This window comes from Spermophilus citellus, assembly GCF_964194105.1.
Source record: "Spermophilus citellus genome assembly, chromosome: 17".
NCBI lineage: Eukaryota > Metazoa > Chordata > Mammalia > Rodentia > Sciuridae > Spermophilus > Spermophilus citellus.
Genome location: NC_138199.1, coordinates 78,928,945 through 78,946,174, shown reverse-complemented (window position 1 = coordinate 78,946,174; position 17,230 = coordinate 78,928,945). Strand labels below are relative to the sequence as shown.

The 17,230-nt window shown below is 43.8% G+C and overlaps 2 long non-coding RNA genes across 2 annotated transcripts in view; both read right to left on the bottom strand.

Annotated features, from left to right (window-relative positions):
- The window catches only part of LOC308636098, a 140,449-nt gene that overhangs the window by 38,505 nt on the left and 84,714 nt on the right, over positions 1-17,230 (bottom strand). The gene's annotated exons all lie outside the window — the stretch shown is intronic.
- Positions 1,981-5,556, bottom strand: LOC308636099. The gene is made up of 3 exons (XR_014019344.1): positions 5,441-5,556; positions 4,854-4,976; positions 1,981-2,023 (listed from the first exon to the last, which is right to left on the bottom strand). It is a non-coding gene; the product is annotated as an uncharacterized lncRNA (long non-coding RNA).

The following is a 17,230-nucleotide window of genomic DNA, read 5'->3' as shown; positions in this document are numbered from 1 at the left end:
GGGCTGGGGATGTGGCTCAAGTGGTAGCGTGCTCGCCTGGCATACATGCGGCCCGGGTTCAATCCTCAGCACCACATACAAAGATGTTGTGTCCGCTGAAAACTAAAAAATAAATATTAAAATTCAAAAAAAAAAGAATGTCCTCTGATACCTGAATGCATAACCAACACAGAATATAAAGGAATGAACTACCACCCTACACAGAGAAATAGATAAATTCTACCTGGTACACTAAGTGAAATAAGCCAGGCTCAAGAGGCTACATGCTGTATAGTTTACCTTTTATGACATTCTAGAAAAGACAAAATTACAGAGGAAGAGTTGTGCAGGATGAGGCCCAGGTGCCTCCCAGCACAGGAGTCTCCATCTACATGGAGTTGTGGTGCACCACCCTTCCTGTGGTTTTTCTCATGACCATCCTCCATCCTGAAGCTTCCCTAGAGCCCACCAAAAGTCCTTATTAAAGCACAAGCCCCTCCTAGGCCTCCAGGAGATTCTGCAGGATTTAGGAGCTCTGTGCAAATAACCAAGGTAAAAGAATCAATATTAGGACAAAAAAAATGCTCCTAACACCTCTGTCACTCAGCAAATATAAAGATTTTAGGAGTGCTGCACCAGGAACTGGGTGCAGAGGCTGAATGTGTATTTCTTATTATGTCACAGCCCATAATCTGGAGCAATAATGAATTCATTGCTCATAATGGAACAATGAATTAATTATATGGCAGAAACTGGGAGCTAGATTTCCCACTGATGGGGTGAGAAATTATGATAAACAAGGGATGAAGGCAGAGGGATCTATGTCATAATGGGTCAGAATCCATTGACTGCAGATCAGTATAAACTCACATTTTGCTTAATACATTCACAGATGGTTCCACATAAACATAGTTATAACTAGGGGGTATGAAAAGATTAGAATACACATAAACTTCTTTGCATTGTCAATTGTGTGGATCAAGATGCAAGATGAAATATTTTTTATACACTGTTTAAAGACCTTTATTTTATTTGTTTATTTTTATGTGGTGCTGAGGATCGAACCCAGTGCCTCACACATGCCAGATGAGTACACTGCCACTGAGCCACAACCCCAGCCCCTGCCAGATGAAAGATTTTAATATCACTCTCCAATCAAAGGAGCCATGACTCTTTGAAGAAATGGCTGATACTAAGAGTAACACAGTAAATATATAAGTCAGGGTAATTTAAATATCAGAAAGAAAAAACTTTGGGACAAAACCAGAAAATATGTTAAAGGACAACAGGAGATAATGGAAAGATCTCCAATGGAAAGAATTCCCAATGGTTAAAGTAGGGATGAATTGAGCCGCAAAGTAGTATTTAAAAGGGGGGGGGGAGAACAAAAAACACCTTAATCAAACTATCCAGATGACTGATATATATAAATGACTGAATACACAAACAAATGAGGCTGAGTAGAAACCTCTTGTGCAGAAGAATTCCATATAATTGAGAGAGACACAGTCATCAAGGAGGTAGAGCTAACTCTCTGATCCCTAAGCGTGGGCTCTGCATTACAACTTCCTCCAGAAGAACAGACAATGTGGACATGCAAAAAAAGAGTAACTTCATAGTAAGAAACCTGAAAGTCCCTTCCTCAAGCAGGTGAGCACAATCAATACTACCATTTCACCTTGAGGGCAGGAGATGATAGAGCTGCTTTTCAGCTCAGTGACCAGCTTCCCCCAGTCCAATAGCCCCAGGCTAAATATGAGAAACACAAGGAAACCTGAAAGGCACTGCCTCAGCCAGGTGAGCACAGTCAATACTAATATGACAATAAGGACAAGAGATGACAGAGCAGCTCTTCACCTCTGTTACCTGCCTCCCCCAGACTCACAGCCCCAGTTTAAATATGAAAAAAGGAAAATTCAAAAAAAAATTATAAAAATACCTGACAAGTCATCCTCAATGTTCTCAAGGTCATAGAAACTGTCACCCCAAGAGAAGTCTATGGAGACATGATGACTGGATGTCATGTTGGCTCCTAGATGGGATCCTAGAACAGGAAGACACAGAACTGAGAATCCAAAGGATATGTGACTTCAGTTAATGTTAACATACCATTATTTTTTCTTCATGACAAATGGTCTAAGATGTTAACACTTTAGAGACAGCTCACCTAAGTCATAACAAGGGAAGAAACCAGATTGAGGCTACCTGGGAAATCTCTACACTTTCTTTTCAATCTCTGTATAAAGATAAAATTAATCCTGGCATGGTGGCACATGCCTGTAATCTCAGCATCCTGGGAGGCTGAGGCAGGAGGATTTTGAGTTCAAAGCCAGCCTCAGCAACTTAGTGAGGCCTTAAGTAACTCTGTGAGAACCTGCCTCTAAATAAACACGTACTTGTTTAATTATTCATACAGTTAATTACTGGTAACTGACACTCTTAGCTAGTTCTGTATTTTATTATGAACATTCATAACACAAAAATCAAATAGTTCAAATTAATATAAAATTCAAAGTATGTGCTTCTTTTACATATTTCATGTTGAAGTAATAACATAAGTAAACTCCTTATATTTTTATGCTGTCACTAGGTTCTAGGTTTGCCTTCTTAAAACTTGATCAATAGAGGAGAAAAAAAATGACATTTTAGAGATTCTATTTCAACTCCTGGTTTAACTTTCCTGAAAGACTGACTTTATATTAAAAAAAAAGTCCTAATGCAAATTGACTCACTGTGTCTGAATCATTTATCCCAAAGAATCCTTGTCTCTATTTTATTTCTATGCATACCTTTTTAGCAGCAATATAATCAAATATTTGTGACTGGGACAAATAGTCAAAGAAATAGTCATCTCCTCCAAGAACTCTGCAGGAAGTGGTGAGCCAAGAGAAGCAGAGGTGTCAGCTTGGTCCAGAAATTATATTAGATGCTGCTGTGCTGTGAGAAAACACTCTACCTTTTAGAAATCACAAGGAGCTATGGATGCCCACACTCTTGTATGAGTCTAAATCTAGTTGAACTTCTAAGTAATTTTATTGTCACTAGCTCATCATGAAGCTAATGACAACTAAAGGATCTATGGGGCTGGGGATGTAGAAAGATTTCCTAGCATGCAGGAAGCCCTAGGACCAACCCCAAGAACCACACACACACAAAAAAGAATTTGTGTCTTCTTTTTATAATCAAATAGAAAATGAATAATCACTCCTCTTACGGAAACATGTTGGACCTAAAACACTTGAGACTCTCAGAATCAAAATACTTTCCTTACAGTGAATTGCATAGCTAGATCACCATAAACAGTGGTGTCACATCATAAACCATATTCACATTAAGCATACCATCAAAAAACAACAAAAAGGCTTTATTGACTGTTGATAAGAAAAATGAACATAATCTAGCTTAGGAAATTATTAACACATTGGAAACATATGATACTGATATCAAAATACTCCAGGAGAAGCCAGGCACTTTGACTCATGCCTGTCATCTTGGCTATTTGGGAGGGTAAAGCAGAAGGATCACAAATTTGAGGCTGACATTAGCAATTCAGCTAGACCCTGTCTCAAAATGAAATTGTAACAAAGACTGGGGACATATGTAGTTCAGGGCTTGCATAGCACAAGCAAGGACCTGGGTTTAATCCCCAGTGCCAAAAAAAAAAATTCTCCAGGTGAGACATCTGACAACTATGGCAGGTACAGAACAAGGCAGAAGCCATTATGTCAGCCTCCTCAAAATGATGAAAGTAAACCTGCACTTTGTTCAGCTCACAATACTAACATGTCTGATTTCTGCTTCTAATAATTCAAATGCAACCATTTAAATATGATCAAAAGTGCATTTACTTTTCTAATGAATCCAACAAATATGAGAGAGATACTAAACTGCATTCTGAAAGCCACCTTATAAGCACATAGGGGCACCAACATTAGGATAAAATGTAATCATGGCATTTCCTACATGAATAACCCTAAATACTAACAAATACATAATTTCAAAAGAAAGACAAATTTCTGAAATCAAAAGCAAACTGATACATTTTTAAATAATATTTTGAACAGAGGCAAAACAAAGAGTTCTCCCACAAGAATTCCTGACAATATAAAGTATCATGCTCATTAGAAGGCCCATCCCTTTGTATGCAAGGAATAAGAGAACTTTCTGATGAATATAGAACTTTAATAGGACATATGAAAATGCTTTCTAAATTTGAAAAGAAGAAAATATGTTTTTTAAAAGCTTATTTTGAGTAAATGTATCTGAATTACAAAAAAGCAGTTACTGACTTGTCTCTTACATTTTGTAATGATTTGCATCTCAGGAGATTTCATCTATAGTGGTTTTATTTTTTTTATTTTTTTTTTTAGAGAGAGTGAGAGAGGAGAGAGAGAGAGAGAGAGAGGGAGGGAGAATTTTTAATATTTATTTTTTAGTTCTCGGCGGACACAACATCTTTGTTTGTATGTGGTGCTGAGGATCGAACCCGGGCCGCACACATGCCAGGCGAGCGCGCTACTGCTTGAGCCACATCCCCAGCCCCTATAGTGGTTTTAAATATCATGAAATATCAATGGTTAACATTAAAAATATCATCATCCCTCTTGTCTTTTAAAACTGATTTGAAATTTTCTTAGAATAATTTCATATGAATTTGGAAGAGGCACTTTGGTATATGTGTATATGTGTAAATACATGATCTTTTTAAAAATTTTTTCTTTACTTTTAGTTGTAGTTCAACACAATACCTTTGTTTTATTTACTTATTTTTATGTGGTGCCAAGGATCAAACCCATGGCCTCACACGTGCTAGTCGAGTGCCCTACTGCTGAGTCACAACCCCAGCCCCGATACATGATCTTTTGAAACTATACCTCTCATGCTTGAGTCCTGTCAAAGACATCTTCTGAGTGTGTGGTGCTGGGATGGACTCCATGGCCTCTCACATGCCAGGCAAGTGCTCTGCCACTGAGCTGCACACCCAGTCTCAAACATGTCTTAATAAATGGAAATTAATTAAAATCATTTGATTATGAGCATTTCCAAACAAGACAATTCTCTCAAACAAAACAATTGTCTCAATCAAAAACAAAGTAAACTAAATTTTTAAAATATTCCTTATTGGTGTAATCAAATAGAAAATGAATAAAAAAATAGAAGTTCACAGAATTAAAAATCCTATACAGGACTAGAGTTGCGGCACAAAGGCAGAGCATTTGCCTGGAATGTGTTAGGCCCTGGGTTCAATCCTCAGCACCACATATAAATAAACAAAATAAATAAATAAAATAAAAAGATCCACTGACAACTAAAAAAATATTTTAAAAATTCTGTAAAAAATTGAAAGAATATTAATTAAAAATTGAATAGGAAAAACCTATTACACAGAACTGAAGGCCATAGGGAATTACATAGCAAAATAACTCTAAAATAAGAAAAAATAATGAATCAATTAGCATACAAAAGCTTGGACTGATACTTAGAGTTCTCCCACTGGATGGGATCCTGGGATCATCAGGGCTCAAGGCTGGCTGTCATCTGCCCTTTAACAAATTCTGATTTTATTTCAAATGTTCATGATCTATAGAGAATAAAAGAGAGAGAAAGGTGAGTTTTCTAAATTTATTTTATGGTATGTCAAATTTTGATAATAGTCAAGATAATTCATCCAATGCAGGATGTCAGTGTTTATACAACAGATGTTATTTGTGCACCATTATGAATATATTGCCAATTAGCACAGCAGCCAGGGAGCTGCTCATCCTAGACTAACAGGGGCAGAGTCTGGAGGAGGGGGACGGAAGGTCAGGAGTGGGGGTTGGAAGATAAGTGGGGTCTGGAGAAGAGGCAGGGTCTTAAAGAGGAGGGTTGGGCTGGGGTTATGGCTCAGTGGTAGAGCACTTGCCTAGCATGTGTGAGGCACTGGGTTCAAACCTAAACACCACATACAAATAAATAAACAAAATAAAGGCATTGTGTCCATGTGCAACAAAAAAAAATTAAAAGAGGAGGGGTGAGGTCTGGAGGAGGGGCAGGACAGGAAGAAGGGAAAGATCTGGAGGAGAGACAGGGTCTGAAGGAGGGGGAGAATGAGTCACAAGGGGGCAGGGCTTCACAGAGGGGTGGGACCTGAGGAAGGGACAGGCCCTGGAACATGAGTAGGACCTAGAGGAGAGGCAGGGTAGGAAGGAGGGGGAAGGGTGGATCAGGAGGACAAGCAGGGCCATAGAATATAGGTGGGGTCTAGAGGAGAGGCAGGGTCTGGAGGGGAAGGCCTTAGCAAGAGGGTCCTGAAGGGGTGGCTTCTTGCTAATTAAACTCTCCACCAAAAGAAAAACGTGTGGCTGTGGTAGCTCAGTGGTAGAGCGCTTGCCTAGATGTGTGAGGCACTGGTTTTGATCCTCACCACCACATAAAAAGAAATAAATAAAATAAATATATTGTGCCCTTCTACAACTAAAAAAAAATTGAAAAAAAAAACTAAGCAGAGATTAAAGAAAAAGAAAAATGTGGTTCATGAGTTTGATTCCACAAAAAACATGAGATGTATTTTTAATAAATTCTGGCTTGGTTAGAAGTAATATATTTAAACTTAAGCAGCTCAAAAGGCTGAGGCAGAAGGATCTCAACTTCAAAACCAGCCTCAGCAAAAGCAAGGCATGAAGCACCTCAGTAAAACCCTGTCTCTATAATACAAAATAGGGCTGGAGATATGGCTCAGTGGTCACATGCAACAACAACAACAACAACAACAACAACAACAACAAAAAGATAAGTACTAAGTTCAATCCTCAGTACTCAAAAATAAAAATTAAATTTTTTTTTTAAAATAACATAGTGGGTTGTTAACATATGTACTTTTCAATATTTTTTTTCTACTATTTTAACACTGCAAGAAAAAGCAAACCATTTAAACACTAAGGAAAATAAGGAAGTGGACTGGGGTCCCCTTCCCTTAAGCTGTACATTCCTCCTTCCTCCCTGCCAGGTTCCCTAGAAACCACCCCGGGTCACTATGTTAAGATGATGAGGGTCACAGCCTAAGGAAGGGTCACTGCTGCACAGGGAGCCAGGATGAAATTGTGAAGGACAGAGTGGGGCTGACAGCCAAGGCTGCCCTCAGCTCTCAGGTCCAGGACAGGGTTTGCTCCTCATGCTTCCCACCATCTCCTCACCGGCTGCCAGAAGCTTCTGAGCCATCTCTCTGAGGCTGCTATGAGGAAAAGGGAATCACAGGTGTCCCTAGAGACATGACCATGAGGGTCCCCATGCTATACATCTCCTCAGGCTGCTCTGAGCAGAAAACGCCCGGCTTCTCTAAAAATATAACCCATGAGGGTCCCCAAGCCAGGCATCTCCCCCAGGCTACTCAGAGGAGAAGGGAACCCCAGGCATCCAAAGAGACATAAACCAGAGGGTCCACACACCAGGCATCTCCCTCAGGCCACTCTGAGGAGAAGAAAACCCAGGGCCTACATAGAGTTGTGACCCACAAGGCTCCCCACATCTGGCATCTGCCTCAGGCCAATGCGAGGAGAAGGAAGCCCCAGGCATCCCTAAGACATGACTCACAAAAGTCCCTAAGCCAAGAGTCCTTGCTGAGGCTGCTCTGAGGAGAAGGGAGCTCCGTGAGCCCCTGGAGGCATGACCCACGAGAGTCCCCAACCTGGGTCTCTCTCAATCTGCTCTGAGAAGGGAGCTCTGCCCCTCCATGTGGAGTGACCCAACACTCCCAGGAATGGGGCTCTCCCGGGTTGGTCCTGAGGGGGAAGCAGTCTCCTCACTTTCAAAAAGGCGGCATTAAAGATGGCGGCGAGGCCCCACCCCTGATTGACTATGCCTCCTTTGGCCAAGCACAGCAACCCTGGCAACCACCCCAGGCAGCTCTGAGGAGACGGAAACCCAGGGCTACTTAGAGACTTGACCCACGAGGCTCCCCAGGCCTGGCATATCCCTCAGGCTGCAGTAAGGATGAGGTTGTCCCACAGTGTCCCTAGAATGTGACCCATGAGGGTCCCCAAACCAGGCGTCTCCTTCAGGCTGCTCTGAGGAGAATGGAACCCCAGGCATCCCTAGAGACACGACTCACAAAAGTACCTAAGCCAAGAGTCCACTGAGACTGCTCTGAAGAGAAGGGAGTTCCGTGAGTCCCTGGAGGCATGACCCATGAGAGTCCCCAACCTGGGAACTCAATCCGCTCTTAGAAGGGAGCTCTGGCCCTCACTGTGGAGTGACCCAATACTCCAAGGACTGGGGCTCTCCTGGATTGGTCCTGAGGGGGAAGCCAGCCCCTCACTCTCAAGGAGGCGGCCTTAAAGATGGCGCTGAGGCCCCGCCCCTGGTTGGCCACGCCCCCTTCCGCTGCACACAGCAACCCTGGCGTCTCCCCCAGGCTGCTCTGAGGAGAAGGGAACCCCCAGCCTAATTAGAGACATGACCCACGAGGTTCCCCAGGCCTGGCATCTCCCTCAGGCTGCTGTAAGGATGAGGGAGCCCCCCAGTGTCCCTAGAATGTGACCCAAAATGGTCCCCACACCAGGCACCTACCTCAGGCTGCTCTAAGGAGAACAGAACCCCGGGCGTCCCTAGAGACATGACCCAAGAGGGTGCCCGCACCAGGCGTCTCCCTCAGGCCACTCTGAGTTAAAGGGAACCCCAGGCACCCCTAGAGACATGGCCCACGAGGGTCCCCACACCAAGTGTCTCTCTCAGGCTGCTGAGGAGAAGGGAACCCCAGGCATCCCTAGAGACACGACTCACGAAAGTCCCTAAGCCAAGAATCAACACTGAGGCTGCTCTGAGGAGAAGGGAGCTCCGTGAGCCCCTGGAGGAATGACCTACGAGAGTCCGCAACCTGGGTGTCTCTCTCAATCTGCTCTGAGAAGGGAGCTCTGCCACTCCCTGTGGAGTGACCCAACACTCTGAGGACTGGTGCTCTCCCAGGTTGGTCCTGAGGGGGAAGTCAGCTCCTCACTCTCAAGGAGGCAGCATTAAAGATGGTGGCAAGGCCCTGCCCCTTATTGACCACGCCCCTTTGGCCATGCGCTGTGCAGGAGCTCCTCCCAGCTCAGAGGCAGGGCCTCTCCTGGCTCCCTGGTGAATGTCAGCACCTTCTTCCACCCTCAGCAGTTAATGAATAAAATATGTTCCCACTGCTCTAATTAGGTCTGGCTGTGGCACCTGAGGAGTGGAATCTCTCAGAAGAGGAGAAATGGAATCCAGGAGATCCCCTCGCTGCACTCCACCAGGCAAAGTGCTGCAGCAGCCTGAGACAGGCAGGCAGAGGCACAAAGGGAGGCAGCTACAGGGAGTCTAGACCCTCAGCCCAAGGGCAGAGGCCAGAAACAGACCACCTCAGAGGCTTCTGGGACATGTAGTCTTTGAGACAGAGTGACTTAGGCAGGGACTGCTCCAATTCAGAATCAGGGATTTTAAGAAAATCTGTTAATTCCCAGCCCAGGGTGACCACTGTAGGAGGGTAGAAGAACCTGAGCTCAGACCAAATTCCCAGTAGCCTATGAGCATTCTAGATCATTCAGTCTGTCTTGCCTGCCCAGCTCTCACCATGGATGCCTCTGGGAGCTTCAGGCTACACAGATTCAGGGTTCTCAGGGTTTCTAGACAGTGTAGTCTGGTGCTCTGCTCACACAGTCTTTGCCCTTCGGGACCATGGAAGCTGTGTGCCATGTGCTGGCCCAGACACGCTGGAGAACCCTGGCAGTGGACTCTGGTGTTCTACCCATGCAGCCCTCACCCCAGAAGCCTAGGGGTTGCAAGTAGCACATTCACCCTCATACCATCAAGATTCTGGTTAGTGCAGTCTTGTATTCCACATTGCAGGCCAGCTGCAGAGGCCAGCTGCAGAGGCCAGCTGCAGGCTACTCAGGCACCCCTAGTGATTCTGAACAGTGTAGCCTGGCATTCTGCCCACTGAGCCCTCACTTCAGAGGTCTATGGGGGCTTCAAGTAGCACATTCAACCTCATACCCCCACCCAGGATTCTGGGTAGTGTAATCCAGTCTTCTACAATGCAGCCCCCATTGCAGAGGTCTCTAGAAATTGCAGGCTACACAGTCACTCAGGCATCCCTAGGGATTCTAGACAGTGTAGTCTGGTGTTCTGCCCATGCAGCATTACTACAGTGGATTCTGGGAGCTGCAATCCCCCAAGGATCCTGGGTATTGTAGCCTGGTGCTATGTTCAACTGTACAGTGACTACTTAGAGCTCGGAGCCTCCAGGAATTCTGAGTATTGTAGTCAGTTCTACTCAGTCAGCTCTGACCGCAGAGGTCTCTGAGAGCTGTGGGCCATGATTATTCTGGGTAGTGCAATCCATCCTACCTAAGTGGACTTCACCCCCATCACGGCTCTGGGATCTGTGTAGCACAAGCCTACCTAGACACCCCTGAGGAGTCTGTGTAGTGCAATACAAAGTTTGCCCCTGCGGTACTCAAAACGTAGGTGTCTGGGAGCTGCAGGCCCCCAGGGATTCTGGGTAGTATAGTATTGCCCTCTACCTCCATAGCCCTCACTGTGGAAGCCTTTGAGAGTTCCAGGCCACATGGACACGGGGCACCTCCAAGAATTCTAGGTAGTGTAGTTCAGCTCCCTACCCTGCAGTCCTCACTATTGCAGATACTGGGAACTGTGATCCCCGCTGAGGATTCTGGATAAGGTAGTCCAGTGTTTTCCCTACATGCCCCTACTGCAAGGGCCATGAGAACTGAAGGCCACATGCTTGTCTTGGTACTGAAGACCTCACTGTGGAAGCCTCCTGGAATTATAGGCAGCACATTCACCAGTGTGTCCCCAGGAATTGTAGGTAGTGTAGTCTGACCTGCATAGTGCACAGCTCTCACTTGGGAGGCCTCAGGGAGTTTCAGGCTGGATACTATTGGGCAACACACCCCACCAAGGATTCTGGATACTGTAGTTAAGCTCTCAGTCCAACAGTCCTCACAACAGAGGGTCCTGAGAGCTACTGGCACCGAGATTTGTGGGTAATTTAGTCCTGTGTTTTTCCTACTCACTGCAGAAAATTCTGAAACTAAAGTTTCCCCTAAGGATTGTGGGTAATGCAGTTCAGTGGTTTGCCCACTCACCACAGAGGATTCTGGAAGCTGCAGTCCCTGAGGGTTCTGGGTAATGCAGTCTAGTGTTTGCCCTGCACAGTCCTGCTGAGCATCACAGGAGCTGAAGACCCCATGCTTTCCCTGGGACCCTGGAGATTCTAGGAAGTGAGCTCTACCAACAAAACTATCACCACCAAATCCTCTGGGACTTACAGGGTTACAGAGTATGTAGGCATCCCCAGAAGTTCTGAGCATTGAAGTCTGGTATTCTGCCCTTACAATTCTCACCCCCAGTGGCTCCTGGGCAGAGCAGGCACCCAAAAGTAATTGGCAGCATAGTTTGATTTTTTGTCAATACAGCCCTCTCTGCAGAGGTCTCTGCAAGTTGCAGGTCCCCAAGAATTATGGGTAGCACAGTCTGTCATTTGACCCATGCTGCCTTCACTGCAGAAGGCTCTGGTAACTGCAATGAGGATTCTGCAGTTATCCAGGATTCTGGGTAGTGCGATCCATCATAATTTTTGCATCTCTCACCCTGGAGGCTCCTGAGAGCTTCTTACTGCATTTTCATGAGCCCTTACCCTCAGGCCCCAATGAGACTCCAGGCACTGGGCCCTCCCTGAACCATCTTGAGGGGGCATTTGTGTCCTCAGACACTCAAGCCACACAAAATACATTGACATACCATGATAATGAGCAGCAAAAGCCTCAGTAAGAAATACTGTTGTAAAATAAGTTCTGCTAACATATTACCTGAGAAAGTAAAGAACATGGCAGAACCTCCTTCTCAGCACACCAGGCAGTACACAAGAAGCTTCTTCCTCATGTTTTCCTCAAGTGGATCTCAGTCATCCTGATTCCACAGTGGAGTCTCCATGGGTAGGTGTCAGGGAGAAGGAAGCTCTAGTCCTCACCATAGACATATCCACCAGGCATCCCCAGGCCATGGTATCTTTCTAGGTGTGTTCCCAGGATAAAAAAAAAAAAATTCTGGTCTACACCTTATATAAAGCCCCTAGGAGTCCCTAGATGTGGCATCTCTTATATGGGTCCCCAGGAGAAGGAAGTATGATTAGGGCACAGAACACAGCCCCCAAAAGCAGTTGATCAGAGAAGGTTGTTCTGAGTGTCCCCACTGGCCACTGTGGGCAGTGCAGGATGCTGGGTGCTGGGTGTTCGCTGTTCAGAGCTACACCCCCTTGTGCTAGGCACAGTGAAGCTCTGAAATTCATAGTTCTGACTATTCCAGGTCATGATTTTGGAAATCAAAAAGAAATAGAGCCCAGCATCCTATGTCTTGATCAGAATGGATGGAGATAGCAAGCAGCAAAGTACACGGCCCATAGACAAAATTTCATTGATTTCCTATATTTCAGCCATCATGTAGGGGAAACAGTGAAATTTATAAACTGGGATAAGAAACATTTTAAAGCATTAATATTTAAAATAGAGACCCCAAATTTGAAGTACTTACATGTAAGTATTAAAGTACAATCATTTCAGAAAATCTTGAAATGTTTATAAAGAAATCAAATGAAATATAAATAAATACAGAGATAGTCTTTGTTCAGGTCTCAATATAATTAAGATGAAACTACCTCAAACCTGATCTGAAGATTCAGTGCATTCGAGAAATTCCCAACACGCTCTTTTTAAACTTAGACTAGACATCACTGACTTCAAAAGGACACACATTTCAAGAAGCCACACATATGGATGCCAGAACCTATCAAAATACTCTGTAGATTTGCATTTAAAATGGGAAACTGTAAAACTCTAGAAGATGTGCATGATCACATGTTTCACGATGAGGTTCTAAATACAACCCACCCCCAAAATCCACGAAAGCTATGGATGTGGCTCAGTGGTTAAGCACCCTGGGTTCAATCCCTGCTATCAAACAAACAAACAATAACAACAAGAAATCCATGAAAGAAAAACCTTATAATGTGGACTTATTAAATGCCTCTGTAAAAAAATCATATTAAGGAAATAAAAAGACAAATCAAAGACTGGGGGAATGTTTGGAAAGTATATGTCTAAAACAAACTTGTGTACAAAATATAGTAAGACTCAACAATAAGACAACATAATGGGTAAAGATATGAACAGACAACTCACAAGAAAGATACGAGATGGTAAAGAAGCATAGAAATGATTCTTAGTATCACCTGTCATGAGGAAAGCACAAACTAAGACCCCAAGTGCACTGCACACCTACCGAGCTGCTAAGGTCTTTAGTAAGTGTAGTATCAACCATGAGGATGATGAACAGCCACAGGCACTCTTGTGCGTTGCTGGAAGAGCACAAAACAGTTCAACACTATCAAAAACCTGGGCATTTTCCCCAAAGTTAGACATGGTGTCACCATATGGTCCTAAAAATATAGAAAACTGCCTCAAAAATGTATACCGAGATAACAGCACACCGTTACATATAGTAGTTCTGTTCACAATGCCCCAATACCTTAAGCAATCAGGATGTGCTTCAATGGGTGAACAAATAGCATAACTGCTATGAATCCATGCCATGGAGGCCCTGGTGTCTCTGAGCTCCCCCAGATCTCTACTCTGGACTGCCTTTACCTTTGCATACCTCACAGAGGGAAAAGTGAATTCTGAATAGAAACACCTGTATATGCAGCTGATAAACTCAGGCTCAGTATGCAGTTGCTGCCTATGGAAAGAGATTAAAAAGTTCTGGATGTGGGTGGTAAACTCAGAAAAATGCAAGCACAACAACCCAGGCCTGCATCTTTGTTGATAGGAGCTTCCTGGGGAACAACAGACAAACATGGAGGCAACTCCAGGATCCCCACAGAACCACATCTAGGGGAGAACCTGGAGGTGGCTGTCATTAGGGCCCCTATGTCTCACCTCTGATTAGCTTAGAGGACATTATGCTACAGCTTCATACCTCCATCCCAAATTTTAATTTCATCTCTTTCCCAGGTTGCAAATGAATCCTGAGCTTGGATTCTGTTGATTGATTAGCTTGTTTAATGTTGAGAAGAGAGCTATTCCACTACCTAGTCCTGATGCACAACCTCTGAAATTCACTGTTCTGGTTATTCAACATACATTTGCATATTTTAACTAAAATAGAGCCCATCATCCCATGTTTTGATCTAAAAGGATGGTTTAGCAGTTGTTGGGGTTTGCACACTCTGCCATCTGAGCAACTTTCTCTGTGTCCAGAGGCTGCAGAGATGTCATCTGTTGTTCCAATTAACTTTTCCCTTCATTTTTCATTGAGCCATAGTGGCCCTGAGGTTAGAAACTGTAGCTCCAACCCACCGGAATCCTGCAGGTGTCCTCTGGGTGAGCAGAGTGTCCCTGCCTGCCTCCCGGGGACTGGTGGCAGCTCTGTGGGAGTGGAGCAGAACAGGTGATCACCTCCTTGGGCTGGGGAGCCTGGAGGAGAAAGGGCAGAGCCGTGGTGCGCTGATGCTAGGCCCACAGGTTCCAGTGCGGGATAAACCAAGCACCTTTCAGAAACTTACAACCTGGCTTCTGTCCGCAGGTACCTCCTATGGGTGACACAAACAGAGGACCTTTTTGGCAGCAGAGCGTGGAGACCCGGAACCCCTGAAGCCACACCTGGGAAGGGCTAGTGCCCTCTGGGCTCCATAAAGTCAATCCAGGGCACTGGAGTGGGAGAAAGGCCTGCACTTCAGGTCATGATTTCTGAGTTCTAATTCCGCTGCACCCTGGCCCAAGCCTGCATGGTTTGGCTGTGTGACTTAACAACTCTGAGCTGTAGTTTCCCACCTGCGCCAGGCGGTGGCAGTGCTGTCCTGGTTCCCACCAGATGGGCAGCGAGGAGCTGGTGCTTTCAGGGTTGGAAAGCACTCTGGGGCTCTAGCACCGCCACCCTCTGTGCATGGATCCTGCTCCCCTCTCCATAGCTCTGTATTCAGCTTGTACTCACGCTTCAAGTCACTGCATCCATAACGTAATTCCACATAGGTACTTGCCCATATTTCAATGTACCCCACATTGTTTGGAGAACCATGTAGTAAATGCCCTCACTTGAGGGGCTGCGGTGTGGCTCAGTGACTGAACGCTTGCTTCATATATGTGAGGCCCTGGGTTTAATCCTCAGCACCACATAAAAAGAAAATAAAAATTAAAAATTAAAACTAAATGCCCTCATTTGCTATTCCCCCTTTCAAGACTTAAACCTTTCTTTCAAGCTTTGGATCTGAGATTTCTCAGTGTCCGATGCAAGTGGGTTTGGTTTTTCCCTCATCTAAGACTGGGCCCTGCAATATGGTGGGGCCAGAAGCTGATAGGCATGATGTGGTGTTTACACATGATATTGAGGCTGGGACAAAGTTATGTCTAGGAATAGTGACTGAGCCTATGTAAGGAGTTTTGAGAACTGATGAGTAAACACCCAGGCCCTGCCTTTCTGATCTTGAGTCTGAGTTATACCAATTAACAGGTGGAATGGGAGCTACTTCTACATAGCATACATGAAAGCAATTCAGAGGAGAAAGGCAGAAAGGAAGACTGCAGAAGGGATCTTACACTTGGCTGGGCTCTGGGCACTGCTCTGACCTGTGGCACTTCCTCATGGGGCAATAAGCCCCACCTCCTTACTGCCAGGAGGTTCCCTGTCCTACAGACACCAGGTTGTCCTCATCTTGGACACAAGAGTTTTCCACCAAGGCCTTCTGGATTTCAGCAGAACTTCAGTGTCTAAGCCCAATGGATGCTACTGCAAAGAGCAGGCAGCTGCAAAAGGGGGATGTGAAAGGCTGGCCAAGGGGAAGTAAATGCAGGTTTGCCCTTGCACAGAAATGGGCTTTCAGTGAAATAGGCTTTCAGTGGACACACTTTGTGCAATAAAGTCGCTAACTCTGAGATAAACAAGATTGATAAGAATTTAGCCAAACTAACCAAAATTAAAAGACAGAAGACTTACATAAATAAAATTAGAGATGAAAAAGGGGAAATCATAGACATTACAGAAATTCAGCAGAACATTAGGGACTATATTGAAAACTTATATTCCAATAAATTGGAAAACCTAGAAGAAATAGACACATACAACCTGCTAAAACTGAATCAAGAGGACATAGAAAACCTAAACAGACCAATAACTAAGAATGATATATAGAAACCATAAAAAAATGCCTTCCAAAAAATAAAACTCTGGGACCAGATGGATTCTCAGCTGAATTCTATTAGACCTTTAAAGAAGAACTAAAGCCAATACTCCTCAAATTAATCCATGAAATAGAAAAGAATGGAGCACTTCCAAATGCATTCTATGAAGCTAGTATCACTCTCATATCAAAACCAGATAAGGATACATCAAGTAAAGAACACTGCAGACCACTATCATTGATGAACTTAGATTTTTTAAAAATATACCTAATAAAATATTAGCAAATCATGTTCAACAACATACTAAGAAGATTGTACATCATGATCAACTTGGTTTTATACCAGAGATGCAAGGATGGTTTAATATACACATATCAATAAATGTAATTCATCACATAAGTAGAATTAAGGGCAAATATCATTTAGTCATCTTGATAGGTACAGAGAAAGCCTTTGATAAAATTCAGCACAAAATTTGACAAAATAAAAGCAATGAAGAAACTAGGGATAGAAGGAACCTACCTCAATACCCTAAAGGGTGTATATGAAAAAACCTAAAGCCAACCCCACAGTAAACAGGAGAAAACTGAAAGCATTTCCTTTAAAATCAATAACAAGACAAAGATGTCCACTCTCACCACTCCTGTTTAATATAATTCCAGGCAGAACAATTAGGCAAGAGAAGGAAATAAAGGGATTAAACGTAGGAAAGAAAGGAGTGAAATTATCACTGTTGGCAGATGATTTGGTCCTATACTTAGAATATCAAAAAAACACCACCAAAAGACTATCAGGGCTAATAAGCAAGTTTGCCAAAGTAGCAAGTTACAGAATCAACATAAAAAATCAGTAGCTTTCCTATACATCAATAATTAATCTGCAGAGAAAGTAATCAAGAAAACTATTCCATTCTCAATAGTCTCAAAGAAAATAAAATACCTGGGAATAAATCTAACCAAGGAGGTGAAAGATCTCTACAATGAAATCTATAGAAGATAGAATAAAGAAATTGAAGATGACTCAAGAAGATGTAAATACCTCCCATGTTCATGGACACAAATGTG